The 26,410-nt window shown below is 38.2% G+C and overlaps 1 protein-coding gene across 2 annotated transcripts in view; it reads left to right on the forward strand.

The window, feature by feature from the left end:
• The window catches only part of casz1 (castor zinc finger 1), a 168,143-nt gene that overhangs the window by 23,277 nt on the left and 118,456 nt on the right, over positions 1 to 26,410 (forward strand). For both annotated transcript variants that reach the window (XM_079478792.1, XM_079478793.1), the window contains one exon: positions 8,757 to 8,865. The gene's annotated coding sequence lies outside the window, so the exon portion shown is untranslated. The remainder of the gene's footprint in view (positions 1 to 8,756; positions 8,866 to 26,410) is intronic.

The following is a 26,410-nucleotide window of genomic DNA, read 5'->3' on the forward strand; positions in this document are numbered from 1 at the left end:
GCAAGCACAAATTCTTACTTTTTCAGAGATTTATTTTAAAAACATACTGATTTCTGGGACTGACAGTTTGCCTGCGGAACTTGTTTTTCTTGTTAAATTACAAGATCAAAAGCTAGAAAGGTGTGAATAATGCAGTCAGAGTAGTTACCGTATGTCAAACTCTATTGACGTCCGGGATCTAAACATGGTAACAGAATGTGTCTTTGAGGAATGTAAGACAAACAAATGTTATTTAAGACAATAATTATGCATAATGTCTACACATTTTGACATTAATGTAAAATTTTCATTTACAGTAAGGTTGTATTTGTTAACAGTTATTGCATTAGCTAACTTACAATGATCAATACGTCCTCTACAACATTTATTCATCTTAGTTTATGTTGATTTCAGTTTTAAATAATACATTTTGAATACATTAGCACACTAACATAAATAATTGTATTGACATTAACTAACATTTATAAGGATTGAAACCGCTGAAAATGTATGAAAAATATTGCTTAGTTCTCGCGTTTAATTGCATTCAGAATAAAATATATATTACATTATAAAAATATATATTTCTTAAATATTTGGGTATATAGATTTATAAATAAATAATGTAGGCACAGTACACAGACATGTTTTATGTTAACACAAAGTTTTATTTTAGATACGATTAATCGTGATAAATATGTTGACAGCCCTATTTACTTGATGTTAGTTTACTGTAGTTTTTCATTCATTTCTTGTTATAAATATATTGATTTTACCTGTTCTTTTCGAGCAGGTACATATTTTATTTTTGTATAAAAACACTTGCAGACTGGCGTCTAATTTAATTACAAATGTTTTATTACTGCAAGCCTCCGATATAACCAGGTGTTTAGTTCAGATTTGTTTTTCCACAGATCAAATGGAAAATACGCCATAAGAACCTATAAATACGTCTCACGTTGTTTTTCCTAGATCAAACCTTAAAACATGTTTTTATTGCAGAATCTTGTTATTGTGAGACAGAATCCAGTTTAGGTTTCAGTTAATAACAGTTCTGCGCACACAGCTGTGACACAAATTAGCACTTTAGGCAAAAGATCAGTTGGCTCGGTTTCCGCCAGCGCCAGTGTATCGCCGGGATATGAGAGGCAGATTCGCACACACGTGTACAGTTTTGTTGGCTTGGGCGTGCATGCTTTTGATTGCGTACCAGGAGTTCTCTTGTTCTCACTGGTGTGGGTCACAGGTTAAATAATTGGCGGTATGTGTTGGGGTGATCGCTGTGAACTCATTTTTCTGCAGATGACCAGAAGTGGGGATAGAGACAATAGATCCACACTCACCCGGGTCATTACTGTCTCGTTCTCGGGAGGGCCGCACATAAGATATCAATTATCCAATCAGGCACGTGCCAGCAGCATTTTGCTTGCAGATTTGTTGGGAGAATCAAACGGATGTTGACGCTCTGGCTTTGAGGACAACAATTCAATCTAGTTTCTTCTTATTAGAAGTGGAATTTCCTCCAAACTGATTGAAGTTTTAGCATATTGCCACCACATTCTTTTAAGTGTCAACGAATTTCATTTGATTGATTTTATTATTTTCTTGTGAGGATTTATTAAAGGGGGAAGTACTTAAAAGTAAATTGCCATTATTTCATTATTCTTCATATAAATAGCATCATTTAACCACCTTTGTTTTGTTCCAAAACAAAGTTGTCTTTTTTAGTGTAGCATCAAATACAGAAAGTTAGAAACTGAAAGAAATTAGTATCTTTCATTGCATGTTTTTTCGTGAAATGAAAGTGATTCACATCCTTTTTTTGTATAAAAGAGTCCTACAGATTTTGGAACAACCTGAAGGTGAGTAATGATGTCAGATTTTTCGAGTAAGAAATTATCAATTTGCATTATAATGCAAACTTAAACAAACTAAATATTTAATATTCATTTTCGATTTTTTTGTGTGATGTCAGATATGTCTTGGGGGTAACGTTCTGAAGATTATAAAAACAGGCTGGCTAAAATGATTTTAGGGCCTTTTATGAATTCACATGTTCAAATAAATATAAGGATTTATTCATATGCTATGCTAAGAACGCGGCACCTTCAAAACCGTTTACAACTTAAAAAATATGCAACCGTAGTTTACGCTGTTTGAGCTTTGACCAAAACTTCAAAGTCTCTTGATCTACTGGAAGATCCCCAAGAAGAACCGTTTTGTCATCATATAACCCCAGGATTGTTCAGAAGTGACTTCCAGAAATGTAATGATTTATATGGTGACCTCAATTACCAGCAGTTGCATGAATTGGCAGATGACTTTGCCGTTTTTGAAGTCAGATCCGAGCATCATGAATTAGTCAAAAAAATGTGATATCGATATTCTATTTTTAATCAAAAAGCGAAGCAGCACTAATCTAACACATGCTATTTAGCTTCTCTCTTCTAAGTTAATGGAATCTTCCTGATGTTTACTGGCCGGCATCAATCATGCAAAAATCTATTGTAGCATTAGCCTTGAAAGAACAGTAATAATAAAAACGTTATAATGGCCTCAGCTTCCTTACCATAAATCATGTTGCTGTGTTTTTGAGCTTGAGACTTTATATGTGTGTGAATCGAGGGGTTTAACTTCATAAAATATGCCATTTCAGTCCTTTCCTTCCGTCGTGGAATATTGATAGAATATTGACCAACGCTCGTTGTTTGCGGCTCCTGTTTCTGTTTAACCTTTTGTGTCAGATGAGCGGCGCGTATGACAGCGTGTATTTCTGTTTGACTGCGTCGGTTCCGGCACCTTTGGCCGTGACTCACGGCGGGTTTCTGCTCGATAGCCACTCAACATTGCGCTGTAAATCAAGTGCAAATGCATAAAAACGGTGTCAGGGGGGAGATTTACAGTAACACTGAAAATCCTTTTAAACAAATATTAAAATAAGGCAAAAGCCGTCTGAAAGTCGTTTAAGAGGTCATCGCACCTTGGTTTAGAAGCCAGCGGTGGGAGCTGACAATGCATTTGAATTTACATCGGTATTAGCGTTTGATTGATGACACAACGCATGCGGTTTTCATTAATGCGGGGGGACTTTCCGGGGGAAGTTATTCTTTTCCAGCCCAATGGACAGCACATAGCGGTCAGTGCACATGCGGCACAATAGGCCCTGGTGCTCATGGGTAATCGACGCTTCAGAACCAAGTTTGAAACCTAATCCTCAAAGAAATGCTTTGCAATTTTGTATCTTTATTAAGAGATTTGATCTCAACAAGGTAGGCAAAACCTTAACCCCATAATGTATATATGGTTAATAAACACTGATGTACATTAATATATGCACACATACAATATTGCCTAAAAAGCGTTGTTGACCCGTGAGAGGGCCGTCTGTTATCTGTAGCGACTCGCAAAGCAGCTTATATTCACATCACAACAGCCGTAGCCAGAGGAAGCTTCTCCATTACACAGCTAAAGGCTAAACGCTAAGCGCTGTTCTCGCGCGGTGGGAGGAGAAGATAATTCTCTGAAAGTCAGGGGAGAAAAAACAAACTATGAAATTAATAAAGCTTTTTAGTCAGCATAATAAGTCATTTTGAACTCGACTGAAGAGAGCAACAAAACAAATAATTTTTTGGGGAAAGAATACATGTATTTTAATGCCTTCAAGCAAAACTAATTAAAGACGACACCTCATTTACATAAATAAGCATTATAATTTGCATGCAGGCACCAGGGAATATGCGCAGAAAAGAAAGCAATATTTTGCAGTCTGCTAATTTCATTTTATTTAGGATTTAAGCTTAATAAAGATTCATTTTGGAGGGGAAGGAATAATCAGGGGGGGAAATGTGAACTATCTCCAAAGATGCAGCAGCCCCAATTCAAAGGGGCCTTTCAGAGTCAAGAAACGACTCCTAATCAGGAGTGGCACTTCCTGGCCCGTCTCCAGCACCAACTCCTTGAAAGGTAAAAATTTTTAGAGCCCAATTTATTAGTATGCAGTTCTGGCATCGCTGGCTGAATTAATGGCGCTGACTGATAATGACTGTAATCGTAGCACAAATGGGGTGTTGAAATAGCAAACAACGTCCACAAGGCATGTAATGGGTCTTTTATTAATTACTCGAGCCTGGGCCCCGGCTAGTTCCAGGATTTACAGTGGCCATGGCAGTGGGTGGGCTAAGGTGGGCCAGGTGTAATCCTGCAATCTGTCGGATTTGGTGTGTGGGGTCAGAAAGCTGTTTCATTCACCTACTTTTATAATGCAGGGAACGTGCACGGAAATTGTGCGTCACGTTTCGAGTGGTACAAACTACAGTCATGCTTATAGTTATAGGCTTGGTGATGTATCTCTTTCAAAATGCAGTTTCTCATGTCATACCACAGACTACCGTGACCTCATATGAACACACTGTATGGAAGTTCTGTCACTGATCGATTTTCGTGTATGTGTTTAATGTTTTATCTCTTTGACTGAATTATATCATTCTATATTGGTGGTGTACTGGGATGGGGTGTAACTTACCTCCCAGGCAATTTTGTCTTTGGTTTCCAGTTTGATTTGAAATTGTGAGTCATTTCCCATCGATAAGACTGAACAAAATGTACAATGTGACCTAAATAAATTTATACAGATTATTGACCAACTGATATGGTTATAAAGTCAAACATGTATAGAAACAAATGTAGAATGGCAGTCCCTTATTAATCTTTTTAAACCTCATTGTTCTCAGGAGTAAAAGCTTGCGTTGTACAATGGGTGTGAGACTGTTCAAACGTCAAGCCATCAGCGAGAGAGGGTTGATTAAAAATGCTCTTTATTACCTACCGATTCCTTAATGGAGGAAAGACTTTAAAAATGGAAGAAACAATTAGAGTTTTACTGCTTTGTGGGCACTACTGATTTCTATAAATCACAGCAAGGGTGTAAATTTCCCAATAAAAGACAGCGGCACTCCTCGCATGCGTAATCAACAAGTCTGTGAGCCCATTCACACCCATTCATGGCACATCTGTTTTTTCAGCTAGATGTGTTGCATTTGAAATATCAACTGCACGCAACTATAAAACTTGTTTATGCTGTTTGTTTGGTGAAGGGATTGTTTAATTCCTGTTTACTCACACGGATTTTGTTTTAAACCTTTGTGACTTCGTCCGATCTACTTTTTAGTTGAGAGAAAAGACATTTCTCAGAATTATTGGATATCACTGATGTCCTTCTGAAACCTCGTAGCTCCATATTTCATGATTTTAAATTTTATAATAAATAATTTTTATTAGTCACCCTTTATGTTTGTCTCTGGGATTTGCAAATATTTAAGAAATATAAAGTATAAAAAAGGTATATAATATTTTATTATTATATTATATTATATTATATTATATTATATTATATTATATTATATTATATTATATTATATTATATTATATTATATTATATTATATTATATTATATTATATTATATTATATTATATTATATTATATTATATTATATTATATTATATTATATTATATTATTTATACATATGTTATAGAGTGAGTGTTAAGCATGAAATGAGATAATTTTATTAAAAAACAGTCATGTTTTTCCCCCCCAACCCCCTTCATGTAGAAGCTCATACACCCACACAAACTCACTACAAAGAGAGCAGCTGGGTTTTATTCCACAGAATAAAAGCAATAATCGTTGGAAGCCTTTGAAATCATTTATGGATAAAAAGAACGAATGATCATGTTACATCTGGAGCGAGAATAAAGCTTGATCCCTTCTTCTCTCAGATCTGCCGTTCAGAAAAGATTTACTCGAAACCAACTTGTTTGTCACCAGTGTGCCATGGAGCTCAATGACTCAATTGACTAAAGTAACATTAAAAACATTTACTGGTTAGTTAGTAGACAATCAGGGAGGCACCAATAATATATGTAATGTGGCTTGGGGAGAAATCCATCCCTTCTATTTCTGTCTCTGAATGTGCGTGAACTTGCCCAAAATATTTGAAGTAAGGTAAGTGTGTAATATTTTTACTCAGTTCTTATCAAAAGATAGCTTTGGCGCAAACCCATGCCATTGGTTGTTCCAATGTTGTTATTTTAGGCTCAGCTAGTAGCTTATTCAGATATTGCAGTTCTGTTTAGTGCCACTAGTGGCGCATAAATTACACACATCAACTTTGCGGGAACAACATCAAATTTAGGAAAATGTAACGTAGCTCAAATGTAACCAGCAGGATTTTAACTGTTGTACTTTAAGGTCATTGTTTTTCTTACACCTCACGTCAAGCCTCCCAAACCAAACTGTTTAAACCTGCGTGACTTTTTCCTTCAGTGTGTTGAAAATAGCACAGGTGGAGACAGGTGGTGTATTGTTGGTGTATTTATTCATTTGGATTTGATAATGAAAAGTTGGCATGTTTCATATTCCCTGTATTGCTGCGATTAAGCCACATGCAGCTGTTGTAAGAGATTGTTGTCGTTCACAGATCAGCTGAAATCCCCAAAATTCATTCTTTCATTTACAGAGATAAACGTTCTCTTTAATAACCTCAACTTTTCATATTCTGCATGCATTATCTTATCTGTATTATCAAAAGGCGTGGTGTGTTTTTGACCTTTACCTTATTGAACAAAAATGTGTATTTTGTGCCACCCACACTTTGTGTCACGTCTGTTAAGATGAACATTGTTTCATTGTTTTATTGATCATTCATCAAAACCCTTGATAAGGTTTTGTGGTGCAACAGGTGAACACGGATCTAGACATGGTTGTTACCTGGCAATGCAAACATACACCCTTGTATTCTTTGATTTGCAATGCCTTAATATGCCTCAGCCCTCTAATCACAATACACGCTTGATCCCCCCCATCTCTAGATAAATATTTCGTTCAATACATTAATAGAATTTATTTTCAATGAATCTCTATGAATCATTCTTAATAGACTTATTTGTAATCGTAAATGCCTCATCTATGATTATTTAACAGGAGGACATCAGTCAGAATGATTTCTTTCTGTTGTACTGTACATTTTGGGTGTGTGCTTTTTTTCTTTTCTTTTTTAGTTTTGTTTGTGAGATCACGCTCAAAAAATGTAGTGAAAAACATTTCGTGTCATGACAGATCATTCCTTCCATGAACATAATGAAGTGAATATTTTGATGTCAAACATTGCACTCACAAAGCATGCAATAAGCATTCCATTCCTAGCGCTGTGCGTGTGGTTTTCACTTATTTGTGTTTTACTTGAAGTGAATTTACATGGAAAACTAATCTTGAAGAATACAAGATGAAACCAGTTCATGAAACATAACATTTTCCTCCTAGGTCCCAGCGTTATAGGAAAATCCTTTATTTGTTATTATTTTCTGATGTAATTATTCAACAAATGTTAATGTTTATGTGTGAGACATGTTTTCAGTATTATGTTTGTTTAGTGAATTTTTTTACAGAACATTAGTAGATTCTGATGGAGAGATGACAATAGACACTTCTATAATAGATTTTCTTCTAAATCAAGACTTGTCCATTTTGCCTAATTTCCGGGATGGCTCTATAAAACTTTTGTACGTTTTATATCAGCATGGTTGTGATAATCAATGCGATTCACTTTGTCTGTCAATCAATAACTTTGGTGTAGTATAATTTTACTAGTTACTGTGGTGGAGTGATACAAAAAAAGTGTTCTAATGCTGTTCTGGTCCTCTATTAGCGTTCTTGGAACGGCTCTTGTCCAATCAAATTCGAAGACTGTAACTGTCTTATTGTTATGACCAAAAGTGCTGATAGTGATGTTGTTCTACAGTGAATATATTTTGCCAATAAGTCATTTAAATGTTAATACCGGTTAGTCATTTGATAATATTAAACGAGCATAATTTAATCGTAAGTGCTGTTATCATTGGGGCAAAAGTCTATTTTGACTTTGTTTCTGTGTGATCTGGGGCGTACTGAAGGGCTGATTCACAATATACATCACAATAAGCTAATTAGCAATATAATTAGCATTCTAATCACCAGCTGTAATAATTACGTTTATTTATTGTGCTTTTAGTGTATTTATATGAATCTAAAACGAAACCGTCTGGTTATTAGTCTGTTCTTTCTTTTGTAAATTAAAGTCTTTAATTCTCTCATTTTTTGTCTATCTAACAAAAATGCTTATTAAAGCACATCTGTATTTTAGCAGAGAGAAACACTAGTGTTTATTGTATATTTATGCTCTATGATTACATTAAGAAACTATTTAAACTGTACCTGGTTCAAAGCTCTTTAAAATCATATATTAATATATCCCTTTCTTTTTATCACTCACATTTTTTTCAACAGACTGAATGTTCTCTCCTTGTGTTTTACCCAGAAGCCCCTGTTTCTCTTGAAAGGGTAGCATGCATAAATACACAATCTAATAAGAGCACAAGATGGATGATAATGCCTTTTTATTAACTTACTGAGTGGTTTGTTTGGGCAAATTGAAAGTCGTATTTTTCTCTCTAAACATCTAATTGGAATTTTGACGGGTTTTACAATGAAATGAAAGTAGTTATTGTGCTGCACAAACAGCGGCGTTTATAAAATTTTGCGTGCGATATAAGCCGCTGACGGCACGGGTATAAAAGGATGCATTAAAAGCCGTGACGTGAGCTGAATGTTGATTCGTCTGAGCGGCAAACGGGTGGCTTACCTGTCACGATTTTTAAAAGTTCACTTGAAAATCTTTGCCTACGTTTTGAGTTTATAGTGGGGTGGTAAAATATGTACCCATAATTCTTCGTGTTCCTGCAGGGATCAGCAGACAGCTATGTAAGAGTCCGGTGTGAACGATCTAGTGTTGGCCGAGCCGAGGAGTGTGCGACCCACAGAATCAAGTTGGAGCTCTTAATATCCCCTGAAGGTCAGTGTCTCGGAGTTTCAAAGTACATCTAAAGTCTAATAATGACAAGTGATTATGACACAGAAGACCAGATCCAGATCAGAACACCCTAAAGCTTGTTCTATACCTTTTTTTTACCTTTCTTGATTGTTTAAAGGTACCCAGAAGTAGAAATTCAGGTACATTTTCCTTTACAAAGTTTTATTGGGGTGGTCTGTTCAGTGGTGTAGATGTGATCTCCTGTCACAAAGTAAATATTTGGAATAGAAACCATGACCTTGGCTTGGTTAGCATCATGCTCTACTACAGTATTTTAGCCATAGGATTCTCACAATAGGTAGTGAAGTGCCACCTTAATTGTACCAAGAAAATCTTTACAACGAATTTCTCACGGATTAGATCACCTAGAAATTACTATTCTGTCATGAATGACTCACCCACTGATTGTGGCAAACCTGTATACATTTCTTTGTTCGGTTCAACACAAAAACAGAAAATTGGAAAAATGTTATCAACCAACACTTCTGAGGCGTCATTGACTACCATAGTACGAAAAAGTATTGTGCAATTTTTCTTGTTGGCTTGAACACAAAAGAAGTTGTTTCGAGGAATTTAGGAAAGCAAACAGTTTGTTACCATTTAAATGTTTTCAACAATGGTCACGAACTGTCGGTTGCCAACGTTCTTCCAAATATCTTTCTTTGTGTTTAACCAACCAAGGACATTTACACAGGTTTGCAACCACTAGAGGGTGAGTAATTCATGACAGAATATGCATGTTTGGGTGAACGATCCCCTTAAAACACATTTTACGTGGAAAGAAAGCATGCTTTGCTAAAAAATGTATTTGCATATCTAGCATTTGGTTGAATTACAGGCGGTTAGTGAATAAGACACCACATGCTAAAGTATCGCAAGTGTTTTGTGAAATTGGCCCACTTAGTTTTGTCAACGGACCAGAATGAAGACATGACTTTGGAATTGCCTTGGTTTGCCCAAGGCGCTAATGCTAACCACAGCTTTACGATAGCACATGACTCTAAGCAATATAGAAGTCACACCTTGGGTTCACCAACAACTTAATTGAGTCACACACACAGTGAAGCCCAGCCATGTCACAATACCCACAGGCTTTGATTAATTAAGCCCTATAAGCCCAGGAGCACACAACGTTCACCAGGTGCCTGTTTAACTGTCACTACTTCTGCTTCTCGTCCCATAAATACAATCCTGAGACTTGATCATAGATCTATTGTGAAAAGTTTGATTTACTTTTAAACCGACCCACTTTATTTAGACGGACGTTATGGTATCTTACGGTTACGGTATAATACTGCAGTGTGCAAAATAAGATCTTATGACCAGCACAGATCTTTTGGTCATCTGGGAGATCATTCATCTGTTGGCATCTCTTCATCTCATTGAGTCTGCAGGTGTTGTACTTGGTAACTAGCCGTTGAGGGGCCATCACCTAAACCAGTGCTTACAGACTCCAAATTCCCTCTAATCCAAAACAAGCAGATTTAGCCAGCTCTCCACACCGCTCTCCACTAAAACAAACACACCGGCCCCATGCAGGCTCCAGTGATGCCCTCCTCCTTCCCTCAGCACCCCTGCGGCTCAAAGCCCTGTTATCCAGGCTAAGTGAATGGGGAGAGGCAGGTCTCCATGGGGAACGGCTGCCATGGAGGCACCTGGCAGGAGAGCGAGAAGGATGCTGCGAGAGCCAGCAGGCGTGTGCAGACGCGGTGAGATTTGGAGGCCGCGGCCTGCCATCTTTATCCCGTTCCCTTGCCGTACAAGGGGTGGTCACCCCCGTCAGAGTGTGCGTCTGCCAAGAACTCAAGAGCGTCGGCACGTTGGCCCTTTGAGGGGGAGTGAGCGGAGAATTGAAGCTAACAAGCATGCCGTATGCTAAGTGGTGACGAGAGTCCCAAAGCTTTTGGTTAGGGCCCGGGTCCAGCTACTTTTTTATTTGTAGAATCGCTGCCAGCATCCCGCCTCTGACCGCAGCTGGAAGTGACCCGCATTGTGCGCTAATTAAGACATTGCTATGGCATGATCCGTATACTATGGGGAAGGTTTGATTTTGACAGTAAATAAGTTTAAATAAACATTTTTACAATAAGGTTATATTTGTTAAAAACGGGTAATTCATTAACATAAATGAACACAACATTTATTAATCTTATTTTATGTTAATTCCAGCATTTACTAATACATTTTTTAAATCAAAAGTTGTAACTGTTTACATTAGTTCATGTACAGTGAACTCACATGAACAATTAATTTGGCATCAACTAGAGATCAATAAATGCTAAGAATTGTAAATTAAGATTGAAGATAAAAACTATATTGCTCATTTTTAGTTCATCTTAGCCAATGTATGTACTAATATAAAATACTTTATAACCTTATTGTTAAATGTTTTCCATTTTCACATATTTTAGAATAATCATAAATTGTATGAAATGACTCAAATTATGAATGCATGGAATGACCAAAAATATATTCTAAATTCTGGAAAATTATTTTGACGCATTTAAGCATCTGCCTTTAAATCAATTTAAAGAGACAGTCCACCCCAAATTAAATAGTTCTGACATCAGTTGTCTGCCCTCATGTTCACGTATACTTTTCTTTAATGATTTATGAGGTTTTAATTTATGACAAACATAAATTACGTGTCTAAACATTTTATATGGTAGTAAAAGCAGCTATACATTTGATATGAAGTTTAAATGTGCACCCATTACATCATTTAAAAATTCCAGAATTTGTTCCAAGCGCTGTACTCTTGTGAATAATTCCCCTGTGCATGAACAATGGGCTTGATATCCTGTTTATCCGCTGAGGACATTATGCAGGACCATTGCTGTTGCGGTCAGCCACATACAGTGCATGCCATGCGCCCGTCCCTCTCCTGCAAGCGACCCCACCTCCACACCCTCTTGCTGCAGTGCACAGCCCAGGGGAGCACTGTGCTCTGTGTGTTATAATAAGGCTTGCTGATATAATGAAGGTCATTGTAATCAGAGCTAATGTGCCAGGGAGTCGAGACACTCTGGCTTTATTTAAGGGTCAGACCCGGCACCGCTGGCCTTGGGGGAGGAGTCTGATAGTGTTATCAGAACTAACCTGCACGCTAAGAACCACACGCAGTGTGTCTCAGAATCAGACTTAACTTTGTGGTGGGGTAGGGGAGAAGCAGGTGGGAGCTACTTAACGCTTCATTGAAATCTCCTCCCAGGTAGTGTTTTCAATCCTTCATTTAAAGGATGAGCATGCATACGCTGGATGTGTTTAGTGTACATTTAAGGTGATAGTTCTGTGATCATTTACTCACATTCTTGTCATTTCAAACCTTTATGATTTTCTTCCGCAGAACACAAAATTATATATTTGGATGAAAGGTGGTAACCGAACAGCCCTGGCCCCCATTCACTTCTATTATATGGACACAAAACCAAGGCAAGTGAATGAGAGCCAGTTAACTACATTCTTTAAAATATCGTCTATTGTGTTCTGCAGAGGGTGAGTAAGTGATGACAGACTTAACATTTTTGGGTGAACTATCACTTTAAAGGGACAATTCACCCCAAAATAAGAGTTCTGTTATCTGTAATTTGCCTTTATGAAGTACATGAATTATGTCTTTTCAACCTACACATTTTCTGTCTTGTGTCAAACAAATGATGTTAGGCTTGAAGTTTACATTGGTTTTCCTTATGAAGAAAGGCAATAGTGACAGGAAACTGTCAAGCCCCCAAAATGATGCAAAAGCAGAATAAAAGTCATTCATATGGCTTCTAGTGATATTGCTTTGTTTGAAGTGACTTCAATTTCGCATGTTATTTCATGAAATTCTTTAATTCACATTCACATTATGATCACGTTTTTTATTTGTGTAAATCTGCTTTAGTGCAAGGAATATGATGAGAGAATTTTGTATTTTTGTGTGAAATTGTTCCGTTGAGAAATATTTGTTACAGTTTTTTAGAGCCCGTAGCTCAGAACAGGTCTTTAAAACATAACTTCGATTGACCGAGGCCTTGCAGATGTCCATTAATTCTTTCACCAGAAGGAAGTAACGCTAACTCTTGTTTGTTTTCATCTAAACAATGTTAAGTAAACCATTAAATTAAATCTGTGCTCTCCAACGTGAAGTTTCATTTGCTCTCATTTCCTTTCCAAAGTCAATGTTCTAACTGAAGTTAAATGATGGTATACCACAGCTTGATGTCATGGTCTGAATAGGCCCCAAGGTGAATGATATATGGCATTTCTTTTGTCATTGAAATCCAGTCTGCATGGATATCAGAATGTTCTTTGTGCCCTTAACTCATATCCTTTTGCAGTATAAGCCTTTGAACTTATGTAGATTTATTTCCTAATAGAACAACGTACAGTTTTACACCAAACGCTTACTGGCGTCCCAAGTATTGGCATAGTTGCATAAGTGCACTATATTGTTCAAATGGATTGTTCACCCAAAAAAGGAAAATTATGTCATCATTTACTCACCTACTTGTCATTACAAACCTGTTTGGTACCCATTAACTTGTTTTTGCGTCCATACAATAGTGAATGGGTACCGCCGTTCCTCATTACCAACATCCTATAAAATATCTTTTGTTTTCTGCAAAAAATTTACAGTTTTGAAATGACAAGAAGGTAAATAAATGATTAAATAAATTTATATTTAGGGTGAACTATCCCTTTAAGCTGTTAAGGTTTGTTATCAACTTCAAAGTCATATCACGTAAAAATTGGATCATAAAGTAAAAACATTTTCACTTTTTGAAATGCAGGGCACAGCAAGAAAGATGACCCTCTGCCTGGAGCCAATTTTAGAATGTTTAGGTACGATGGATCAGTTTGTACTTTCTTGCTTTAAAATGATCCGATCACGTATGTGTATACCTCATAAAAGCAAACTTGATCCAAATTCTGGTCATAAAGTAATTGTTGTTCTAACTGGCTGGCATAGCTGAGATTTTGTTGTACATGCGAAATGGAAAACATTATGTAATTCTGGGAACAACAATCTTTAATAGTCAATGTAATACTAACAGATCACTCATAAGTTTTTTTTCTTGTCCTTTTTTTGCTGTGGTCAAAAACGCAAACAAGAAAAAAGAAGAAGAATCATTTTTGTTGGGTCCGGCAGTGTATCAAGTTTGAGGAGTTTATTGTAAAGCGTTTCAAAATTCAAAGATTTCAATGAGCTCATTTTACTCTCTCAGTGTCTTCTATTCCTCACCGCTCCTACATGAATGTCTGACTGTACATTCACCACCAGCGCGTACGCCTTTAAAAACTGGGGATTTCCTGCTGACAGGCCTCATAAAAAGGGATGAAAAAGAGATTGGCAGAGGCCCTAGTATTACACTTTTCATATTTCCCTTTTAAAAAGTAGCTCACTGGTTCTGTAAGAGACATCAAAGGGGCTGAGGAAGGGCCGGGGAGTCTCTATTCACTTTTCCACCTCCATAAAAGCCTCCCATATCTAACCCCAAGTGACTGGCTGGCCCTATCATTCAAATGTCCCAGTGCTCTTTGTGGCTTTCCCAGAACCACAGTGAAATGATCTCTTTTGTTGCGCATCATTAATTCCATCTGCTGTGAGAGCCTGGCTGTCTGTTTCGGAGGCAGACCGGCGTGATGGTGGCCGGGGGCGACTCGGAAGGTCCGCGTCCTCGTGACTGGTGGCCCGACCTCCTCTTCCTTCTGCTCGATCCCTCTCCCTTCACTCACAGATAACACCATAAGTCTGTCACCACTTGCTTACTTATGCACGCGGAGGACAGGGGAGTGTTTTGTGCGCGTTTTATTGAAACTCGGCATTTTGTTCCGCACATGGCTGTATATTACCGGAGAGGGCTCTACGATGATAAGAGAATAAAATGAAAAACTCTTATTCTTATGAAGCCGGCGGGCCGATGCGAAGGGAACTGTATTAAAGTGGCTTTGGGTTATGAATATTCATGAGGATAATGAAGTATCAACATAAAACCGGACAGCGAAATTGTGCTCGAGTCAAGAGGCAAACGTCTCAATTATTTGCAACATAACTAAACGCGTATGCAAATGTGTAGTAAAAACAGAATTAAAACGGCTTTATTCATATTAATGCATTTAACATCTGTTTAATCTAATTTCGTGCCGCAGAGAAAAAAGAAAACGCCCCCAATTCCGCGAACTTCATGTATCGTAGGTGGCCGAAGTTTTCCAGTTCTGAGTTTTCTTGCATCATGATGTCTGTGATCCACCAAACAGATGTAACGTTTTCTCTTGGCATGGAAATATTTTATTCATGATTTACATGAAAGATAAATCTTGTGAAAGTCTTGGTGCTGATGGGCATACGCAATTTAACATCTGTCTTCCTCGGAATAATTAATAGAGCAGCAGAACACTGGGGACTCAGGACTCGACTCTTCCTCACTTTCTGTAATTATTGTCAAAAACAAAGCAGACGTGGATTTGCATCTTGCAGTTGACTCGCTGTTCTTCTAAACAACAAGTTTAGAGAAGTGATTTCCAGATATACTTTTGTTTAGAATAAATCAGCATTCTTTCCTGTGTCTGAAAAGCGCCGAGGGGGCGAAATAGCTATTCGGACCGGATTAGTTTTCCAAAAGATGGTTGAGTTATAATTATCACAGGACGTATTTGATTTTGTACACATTTGGATGCTATTGGAATATCTGTAGTTTTTGCAACCAAAAATGTAGTTTTTAATGAAGGTCAAAATAAATTGGGTGAAAAAATACCGTGCCGGAGTCAAAGACAATTTTTTTGAGAACATAGAATTGGCAAAAAAAGTTTGGAGGTTGTGTTTGAAAGTATTTCTGTACAACACAAGATATTCTTTAAATGAAACCTAGTCCGGTCTGACAAGAGCTGATACTTAATAAAAATCTATTCGTTTGTTCTCTCTCAATAACAAACAGTCGAGCAAATGGTTTTAACCGTTTTAAGCGATGCGGTTTGACGAGACTTCCACCACACCCGTCCTCTCCGAACACGGTCCCTGGTGTTTGAACAGGATTGGCTGAGGTCCATCTGGCTGTGAGTTAAGCTCTCTCAGCGCCGTTTGCGATGATGAGCCCGGGGCCGTTTTTTCTCTAATGTTTGCTGCTGCGCGCCGAATAGATGGTCGTATTCCGGCTCGCCGGTTTCTGAGCTGAGCAGCACGCCGCAGAGGTCATCTGATATAACCTGACCTCATATGTAACACTTTGGTCTAAAAGTGAGCTAATCCCTTCCTGTGGGATCAATGTAGCGTCTGGCTAATGCTCACCGGGATGAAATAAGGGAAGAGCGAGTCAATCGAAATACACGGTCTCTCTGCGCTGGGTTCAGGACTCGACTCTATATTGGATAAGTGACTCTGTTGCTATCGCCCTGAGTGACACCCCGTTGCCCGAGAGCCAAAGTGCTGTATTTGTTGGAGCCATTATGAAATAAAAACCTACAGAAAAGCGCCACTATTTGGTTTGAATTGATTCCCTGAAAACTCCTGGAGTGAATATGCTTTCATTTTGATGGTATTACCACAGACAAAATGTGTTGTGGCAGTTCCAGCTCTCCATTACTTTGTCCATTAGGGTGAAACTGGCTGATTTTATTTCTCGCACTCTATTTTCTGTGATAAAATGGAAATTCAAAAGCTTATTAAGTTCTGAGTGACATCTATATCTAGAAGGCAACGGGAAAGTAAGTTGACTATATCTAGTTTCAGTTCATTTTTGCTCAATTTCCCTCTCGTGATCAAATATTTCACTTTTCAGGAGGGTCCTAATGGGAGTGTCAAGTTCTTGAGGGCTCTGCTTCCTCTTTCCCTCCCATTACCAGCCGTCTATGGCTGTTTCAAATTTCTACCTGTCAACAGCCAAAGAGCAGGTCTCAGTTTTAACTCATTTCTTGTCTGCCACAAGAAGTTTAGCTACGAGTCAAAGCGTTTCCTCCGCAAAATTGGATGTTTAAATGTCATGTCAATTTGATCGGGATAGGTGGAATTTTATACTTAACCAATTTCTGTAATTCATAATATTTATACAAGCGTTTAACAATTTAGCATTTGACATAGTTCACACACTGCAAAGATACATTTCATGTAATCTGTATTTTATTTATTTATGCTTTAAAAAATAAGTGACTTTTTTGCCAGTGTGTTACGAGAGAATCTCTATAAAAATGAGTCTTTTGCCAAATTCAACACCCCCTGAAATAGCTTGTTGACTTTTGTTGTGTGGATGGTCAGATGTTCTTTCAATGATGTAACCTCTGATGTGAAACTTGCAGAAGATTACTTGCAGGAGACAGGTTGTTCCCCCTCCTGCCACAAACCCTAGATCCCTTCGGTTGCCCTGTGTAAGTCTGTATTATTCTTGGTTTCCGCTTAATCTTTTTGGGTGGGTCTGGACTTTTTATGGAGTTGAGAGGCCTATTGCAGGCAAAATGAAAGGGTGTATTTATTTCAACTTTAACATCTGCTTAATATAATCTGAGTGCTGTTTCAGCCCCTGTATACAGAGGCATGTTGAGACTTCAGTTATTGGTTTGGAAACAAATCTTGTGCCTAACTCAAGCCATCGTTCAGACACTGAAATTTAGATCTTGAGATGCTCAGTCGACTGGGTAGAAACGGCAGGTGTACGTTTGGCATATCTTTGTAGATGATGTGAAAAGGTGACTGGGGCAGGTTGTCACATTGGGATTTGAGTCAAATGTGTGTTTTATAGCAGCGGGATTGTACTATTCTTTAAAGAATGTGCCTATGCAGAATTTGTTTTTCAGAAATACCGATCTGAAAAATATTAGATGAACTTAAACCTGTGAAAACTAGCCCCTTTGTACTCTTTCTGTCTCTTGTAAGTCTCCGCTTTCTCCACTGCCCATCCTTACTGGCCTCTTTCGTCAAGTGCATCAATATATTACAGATCATGAAGAAAGTGAGTATTGAAACACTGTCTTGTGTATAACAGTAAAGAGCCCTTCGGAGGCTGCATTTAAGTCTCTACAGTATATATGAATTGCTGCAAATGCTTTCCATTTTGCACTAAAGATGTTGAATATTTTCTTTATGCCTGGATCAACTGCCGTTTGTTTGTGCAAAGAGTAATAACTGTTGTTTTAATGTTTTTTTCATTTGTGTGATTTATTTACTCATAAACGGCCAAATGTTTGCTTGCACACTGACATTTCACTGAACCCACTTTTCCTTCAAAGCATCAGTTTTTTCTCTTCTTCTTTTTTTGCACCATCATACGACGATAATTGTACTTGGCCAAGAGCGTATTGGACCATTAAACCACTGCCTCTCCCAGTAAAGCAATTCTCTTTTGTGTAAATGCATTGGAATTACTTTCAGGGGGCGTTGCAGAGAGAATATGTGAAAGGCTACTTATTCTCCTAATGATTCTTTGTCCTTTTAAAAGTCATCAGGCACATTTATAAGTGGATATGTACAGGGGAAGAGTTGCCCCTGGAGACTGAGGTCATCTCTGCCTTCTCGTCCGAGGCCAGAAAGTAAGTTTGTGTGAATGGACCTCTGCCATTGGAGGTTGGTCATATTGGTAATGTAGTCTGTCCATCTGTATCCTGGCACACGGGCTATAATGACTGAGGTGAGAAGTGAGTGTCATGGTAACACAATGGAGATGGAGCTGTGGGCAGTGTTGTGTAAGAGTATTTTGATGGAAACGTTTCATAATGCGTTCTGGCGAAATCATTTTCGCGGGAGTGTTCAGCGGAATCATAATCCTGCTCTGGTCGTTTTGGAAAGCGGTTTTATTATGGCGTGATATTTTGAAAGATTTCACGTTTTGTTCAGAAAAATGTTGCCCCGAAAAATGACGGACTTGGAGGCACTTACAAAAACAAGTGCAGTAATGTGTGTATATTAAACAAATAAAAATGAGATTAAAACAACATTTGCTTTGCTTGTTTTAGTCATGTGTTTTGGATTTGAAAATAAAAATGCAAATATGTGTAAGGGTTGATTTAGCTTCAATAAGTTACTTCAATAATAAATTTCCATAATTTAGTTTTATTCCTTGAATTTTTGTATCCAGTTTTAAGTGGATACAATGACCATGTTTCAGCCTTCAAGTGATTTCGAGTCAACTCTGCATATCATGCAAGACTCAGAGAAACTATTTTTAAAAAGACAGTCTTCAGCTTTTAAACTTTGGTTAGGGCTGAAGCATCACTTTTTGTTTTGGTGCTGTCTGGAATTAACAGCTGAAAAAGAGCACAAAAGCATCAGAAGCCATAAAATACTTTTCAAAGACTGATGGAGAGACACGTGGAGTTCATTAAATTTTGCTGACATTTTAGCAGCTAAATGGCAGATAGTTACAGTCTCAGGGGACTGCAGTCTTTTTCATATCCTTCTCCCAATGTCACTCCCCTAGCTAACCGAGAGAGAGAGGGAAAGAAAGAAAGAGAGAGAGAAAGAAATGAGAAAGAGAGAGAGCGTTTGGGTAGATAAAAGTGTTTGCAGGATATTTCCCCCAGTTGTGGCTTGCAGCTGCATGTGTTGTTTTTGTGGTTTGTAAGACATTGGACACAACAGAAAATTGTAGGTGAATAAGTCTATTTGAGTTGAAAATTCAAGGAGAAAGGAATCCATCTGGACGATGAATAATTTAGATGGCTCAAGTTGGTTCCTGTTGCTGTTTGTGCTCTGCTCTCTCTCTCTCTCTCTCTCTCTCTCTCTCTCCCCCCCCAGCAGCCAACATCACTCTGGAGGCTTGTTCTTGAGGTTACACATGCCACTGTACGTGTGGGATCGGACGACTTAAACAAAACAAGCCTTCATACCCAAATCAGCCACATGGAATTTTCAATCCAAAAAATGTTTTGTTAAGTGACCCTGAAACAATGAATCTCATATGATTTTGAACACGTTAACGCCCCCTCATTTTAATGTGTTAATTAGATGTGCATCTTTTTCAATGTGTTTTGACTTTTGCAGCCCACCGTATAGCACATGACATTGTTTGGATTACGTACATTAACATGCGTTAGTGCTCATTCAGAAGAGAAAAAAACAAACATCTTTACACTTTTCCAGGAGTGACAGAAAAAATCGAGTTCATCAACCTGAAAAAGATCAAGATGCTAATTGGAAGACGCACACACACAGGCACGCAAGCATCGCCCGCTGCCGAGGTGTAAGAGAGCTTAAGGCATTTCTCTTTTAAGAAGAGCTCAATGAGATGGGGGGGTGTTGGGAGGGGTGATGTGACAGGCCCGTGGAATCCCAACCTCTCTCTCTTGGCGCCTCGCACTAATCAACCCCTGTAATTTATGCAAAAAATATGATTTATATTTAATTTCACTACACTTGCATTGTTAATTTGAGATGTAATTAACGCGTCGCCACGGCAACTAATTTCTCAATGCCTTAAATTATCGCCGCCTTTTCATCAAAATTCAGTTACTTTGGCTCCTGTGTGCAATGTACTGATGCAATTAGGTTACCAGGGCAACCCAAAAGTGTTCATTTTCTTTTGTGTAATTGCAACGAGGCAGAAGTTTTTATAACCGAGAGCCGTGTTCACTTTTTTAGCGAACAAAGAGCACATACAAATTGTAGCGCCTCAACAAAAGGACTGTGGTACAACAAATATGCCCTCTGACATTTTTTTCCTCTGCGCACACACCGTATAATCCCAAGCTTTGATTTTACATCTATATCTGATTACGGCTTTCCCTTTGGGCTGCGTTTCTTTTTGTCCAAGTGAGGCAATGTGTTTGTCACATGTGCAGAGCGCACAGATCGTGCCTGGCCTGGATGTATATCAGGCTCATCTCTTCTACCACTCATCCTTTTGTTCCTTCCTGCAGTGGCTGGAATATTTTAATGAAGTGGATCTAATTTGCTCTCAAGACGGAGGCCACCAGCACCGCTCGTACAGAGCATGCCCAGTGCTGAGGAGTAAATGCGTGAGAGTCTCGTGCCAGACTGGTCTGTCTCTGATGTCCACTCATGTCTGCAGCCTGTAACCTCGCAGCTCTCTGCTCCGTAGAGAGGACTTTCTAGTTTATTGACTTCTAAGCGCTGGTTAACTAAATAGGTAATTTAATTTGGAGAGGCTTTTTGAAGCTTTTTAGCATTGTAGTGATACAGGCAGATCTTCACTTTTGCTTTTTTAGTTTTCGAGTGAAATGCATGTCAGCATTCTTAAAAACAAAGAGGATTTTCTTAAAACATAGTTAAGTAGCTATTTGGATATTGGTTATTCAATTGTCGCACAAGCTGAGTGACAAAAAAGATGATGAACTATACTATTCCATTTTACTACAAAAATTGGTTTGTAATAATACAAAATGCATAAAGAAAACAAATGTTTCAAGTAGTGAACTTATATAACCTAAGCACAATTCCATCCCAAATTTTAATGCTTGAATTAAATCAGGTCCAGGCCTAGATTTTTTCTTTATTCTCGTTTCACACTAGAGAATGAGCGAAAAGCTATAAAACCAAGAAAAGGATTTTTGTTTGACTCTGTAGATGTGCTGGCAAAAAAACAACGGGTAGACCAACTCTATATTTCCTAACCTCATAATTAGCTTTGGTTTTCCTCTCTTTCCTCCAACTCTGTCAACATCGTGTTGATCCTGCTTAACCAAAGTTAACATTGTTTTAGCACAGGATAAATACTGTATTTGATATAAGCATACTTTCCCGTTTAACTTGGGTGTGAACATCATCACACCTGAATGCATATTCTCTTTATTTTCATAGATCTTTATTTTCCTTCCCCTGAATCTCCAAAAGCATCGAAACGCAGCTGTCAGGAGTAATCCCGGCATGTGCTTTACACCCTTGATACTTCTGTTCTGTTTGATTCCACATGATTTTACCAAGGGATTGGCTTTCCGTATCCGTGTCTCAAAGTGAGCAGGGATTGGGGGGGCGGCTTGAGGGCCGATTTAAAGAAATCGTTTCTTGCTCCGTTGTTCTTTTTGACAGCAAACAAGAGATTAGCATCATTCACACAGACAGCATATTGCAGGAGGAGAGAGGCTGGCCTCTCAGGACCCCCCTGGAAAAAGCGTGGCCCCTCTAAAGGCATGCTCCTCACCTCACCGGTGACACGATAGATTTCCACCTTCACTGGTTTCGTGGCGTATCGAAACTATTAAAGCCCAGTACTGAGAGTTTGCAAACGGAGCGGATCTGTTCTTGTTTAAATGAAGTGTAATTACAGCTGCTACATTTTGCTCTTTGATCAACTGCTGTTGTTCTTTATGCCTGCTATTCTCTTCATATCTGTCAAACCATGAAAAAGGCCCTTGCTGCACACTACCCCTCGAGATTCTGAGGGTTTTCACTTTAGTTTATAATGTTAGAAAGGGTTTTTATGTTTAAAACAGTACGTGTTGGATAAGGAGCCAAGGGAGAGGGTATGGTTACATGAATAAGTGGAAAAACTCCTAAGGTTTGAAATAACATCATGGAGAGTTAACAGTGTTTTCCTTTTTTGCACCTTGAACAACAAATGCAGAGAAGTGAACTACAATAATCGAGCTGTCATTCTCTGTTGAATGACAGTGAATGGGGACTGGAACTGTAAAGGATCAAAACGCATTGAAAATCCACCTGTGGTCAACTTTCACTTTCATTATAAAAAGAAAAAACTCTCATTCTGCTAAAAATAAAAGTGCCTTCATATGCGTATGAAGAACGAAGTGTGTAATGGAAACACACCTATGAAAACTGGATTATACTTGTTTACTTACCGGAGTCTGAATCAGTATTTGCTTTTGTCACATTTATTCCCATTTTACCAGTGCGAGGGACCTTAGAAGACGAGTTACCAAGGAACACAAAATTTTAATTAGTGTATTTTAATCATTCAGGCTTTTCAAGCTAATCCACAGACCCCAGAGAATTCCCAAGATGCAGCTCTGTGCTGCTTTACCATTTATTGTTGAGTCTATTATAATTACTGTTAGCAGGTGGGGGCTGGGAGGCCTTTATTATGTTTTTCCATCTTTATTATAATTACTTAAAAAAAATTAAAGGATGCTGTTTCATTAAGTTTAGAAAGGATGCTTTTTCATCCCTTCCTCTTCTCTCTTCATTCCTCTTCTCAATTGCTCACTGCATTCCGTCCTCTTTAATTCTCTGATATTTATACACCGCGCAGCTTTATATAAAACACAGAAACAATAAAAAAGCAAAAGGAAGAAAGATAGATTTAATGAAATGCTTTTCCACGGTGCTTTGTAAAATCCATCTTATGCTCTGGAAACTCGGCGTGCATGCGTGCTGTAATATCCAATTGTTTTAACTCGTAAGTGGAGTTAGATCAGAATACACAGGCAGTGGCTAGAATATGTTTTCTTCATTTTGCCACTCAGCAGTAAATAAAGATAAGAAGGCACAAGTAAGATTTTAAGCTTTCGATGGTCTAGGGGGATTTTTGAATCAGAAGAACTGTGTTTTTACGAGGCTGTCTTTGCAGTCTCAATATCAAAAGGAAAAACACACTTAAGATGTCTTTAAAATCTCAATTGTTCCTCCTCGATTTTCTTCTTCTAGTTTTTCAAGCCTATACATTTCTTTAAAGCAAAAATACCCTAGTTATCTCTTGTTTGCCGCCTCCAGAATGTTTTAGCTTTTGAAATAATGGCAGTACCCATTCACTTCTATTGTATGGACACAGAACCAATGCAAGTTGCAAGCAAATTAGCAAAACATTTGTTTTGTGCATCGCTTGAATGATTGTAACAAACATTGTGAGATTGTGGATGGAATCTGACCAGTAAAATGGGATTGAAGCTTTTTCAACTTTCTCAAAGCTAGCGCGTAGATTTTGTACCTCGTGTCTAGAATTCTTGCGTGTCCAATGTGTATTTAGCACCAAATCATGGGGCTATTCTTAGACCCCTTTGAAAGCCAGCAGGACAGGTTAGCAGCACTCTCCTGCTAAAACCGGCCGTTTTTTGTATTTTCATGGAAAATTCCACATCTCCCTATGAGCTGAGTTTCACAAGCACAAATCCATTTCAGGACAGATCCCGGGAAAAATTAATTAATGGTCCTTTGCGGTGAGCGAAAGGCCAGCGCCAGGCAATTATAGTGTCTTTGTGAAGTGTCAGGATTTTGGAATTATAAAATCACACTGGATTGGCAGCGGTAATTACGTTGGAAATAAGAGCTCACATTCGCACCTTTACTGATATTTAACAATTTACGGCTCAATTTGTAGACCTCAGCTTTCCTGCGCACCCTGGAGCCAGTAATGATTTTGTAAGGGTTTAGCATGCCTCCATCGATCCGGTCTCGGGATCATTTGTGTTTAAACTATGAATCTAACGCCATACTTGTGCTATAGCCCTTAACACACTCGCATCCAATCTGTCTCTCGAGTGACTAATTCATTAATAGCCTCTCTTTTAAATTAATATGTCTACATTAACAGTCCATGAAAGTATCCACAAAGGACCAAACAACAAAAAAAAACTTAAATTAGGGTCTGCTCAGTTGGAAAACCCAGCTGTCTTATGTGGTGTCTGGCTGAGGCTGGTAATGGACAGACGACTCGAGCGTGGCCTGTTTTGGGTGGGGTTGTTCAGAGTGTTTGATGCAAACCTCATTACGTGAACTGCGTGGTGGATTTATCTCTTGTTTTCATGGATTAGGACCAAAGGAGGTTTTACAGACTTCAATCTTCACATGGAATCCTGTTAACTACAACAGTTGTTACACTTGAGCTGGTGAAAGAGTGGTTGTAAGCTAAACTTATTATTGTAGCGTTCTGAGTCTAAAACGCACCATTCACCCCAAAATAAAAAGACTGTTTTCATTTACTCACCCTCGAGTTGTTCTAAATCTGTATTTCTTTGTTCTGATGCACACAGAGAAAGATGTTTGGTTGAATGCTTGTAACCAAACCGTTTTTGGTCACCATTGACTACCATAGTACAACAGGAAAAATGACAATGGTTGTCAAAAGTGCCCCAGAACTGTTTGCTTTCCTACATTCTTCAAAATATCTTCTTTTGTGTTCAACAGTTTTATTATGGTAGTCAATGGTGGTTAATTTGCAACATATTCCTGTTTGACTTTTAATAGGGGTGTGAAATGTTTTTGCAAGCTTATTCTCTAAGAATCTGTTAAATCAACAATATGCAAAAAACCTTCATACAAGGTCAGTTTAAGAAGTGGAATTGTTGCTGACCTGAAGGTGTGTGCTATTGATTCATTGATTCCCCACGTTCAAAAAGAAACAGTGTAATCTTAAACCAGATTTACATCACAGGCCATTTTTTATTCAGCTCCACAAAGGCCATTTTACTACGTATATCACCCGCAAACAAACCCTTTTGTTGAAAATCCTTTCCTGTCTTGTTTATTGTGTCAGGCATTCAGCGTTTTTCGTATTGCACAGTTCCATAAGGATATGAATGAGTACATTAGTGCAAACTCTTGTACAGTACTGTGATTTGCGATGTTGATGTTTTTCTGTGGCACCTCAGGGAAGTGCAGAAAAACATGCAATTAGCATCGGTCACAGCACAGGAGGGGCTGTGCAACATGGAAATGCAAAGAGTGGCATATCTTACACAGGGAGCGAAATCTGTCACATGAAGATGTTTGTCAGCACCTGAGTCTCTCTGGGGACCTCTACCACAGCAAACCCAGGTGTGACACAACACAGGGACATTTCAATGTGAACATTTCCATCGTCGGGCTATTGAAATGATTGTTTATTAAGCCTGTGAAGAATAAACCTGATCCTGAAAAATAAACATTTGAAGATATGATGGTCTTATTGTACACTGTTTATCATTATACATCATTCTATATGATTTATATAAGTTCGTTTTTGTTATTGTTTGCTTTGACTATAAAATTACTTTCTTTTCTGGGTGATGTCATCATGGCCTTTACGTTTTTAGCAAATAGGGTGCTTGCGGTACAGTAGGGGTACTCCTGACAAGCCCAGAGTGATGGATAGAATCATATATTTTGTCATATTTTTCTTGTTAAATATCCCGTCTTTCATTACGTCTATGCAAGAAAAATATGTTTTGAAAGCCAATTCACGCTGACTTGAAACCCTTGCAGTTTTATTCTTTTATTGACCTTGGTTCAACAATTTTTCAGTTCATAACGAAACATCCATGAAACATGCAACCGGTCTGACAAATTATAAAACAACGAGAGCTAAACATTTTCTGTTTTCACATCACCGCTGACTCCGGATCAGTGACGCTCTGAACTCCCCTTCAAAGGTTAATGTTCAAATCTGGAACGAATTAACTTAAAATTACTTACAATGATCTTAAAATGCTCCGCTTCTTTTGTTGTGGCTGTAAATTAATTTCGACAGTGAGGTTCGGAGTCTTTAGAGGGACTGGGTGAAAAATAACAGAGAAAACAAGAAAATGAATGAGTGGAACAGTGGGCCGCGTAATGCATCTGGCTAAGCCAATCCATGTCTTAAAAGAGGAGAAAAAGAAATTAGGCTTAACTGAAAACATATGGTATTGCGCTGTAGAAGAGGTCTGCTTAAGAGGATCATGGCAGGCTAAT

This window comes from Barbatula barbatula, assembly GCF_947034865.1.
Source record: "Barbatula barbatula genome assembly, chromosome: 17".
In the NCBI taxonomy this organism is placed as follows: domain Eukaryota; kingdom Metazoa; phylum Chordata; class Actinopteri; order Cypriniformes; family Nemacheilidae; genus Barbatula; species Barbatula barbatula.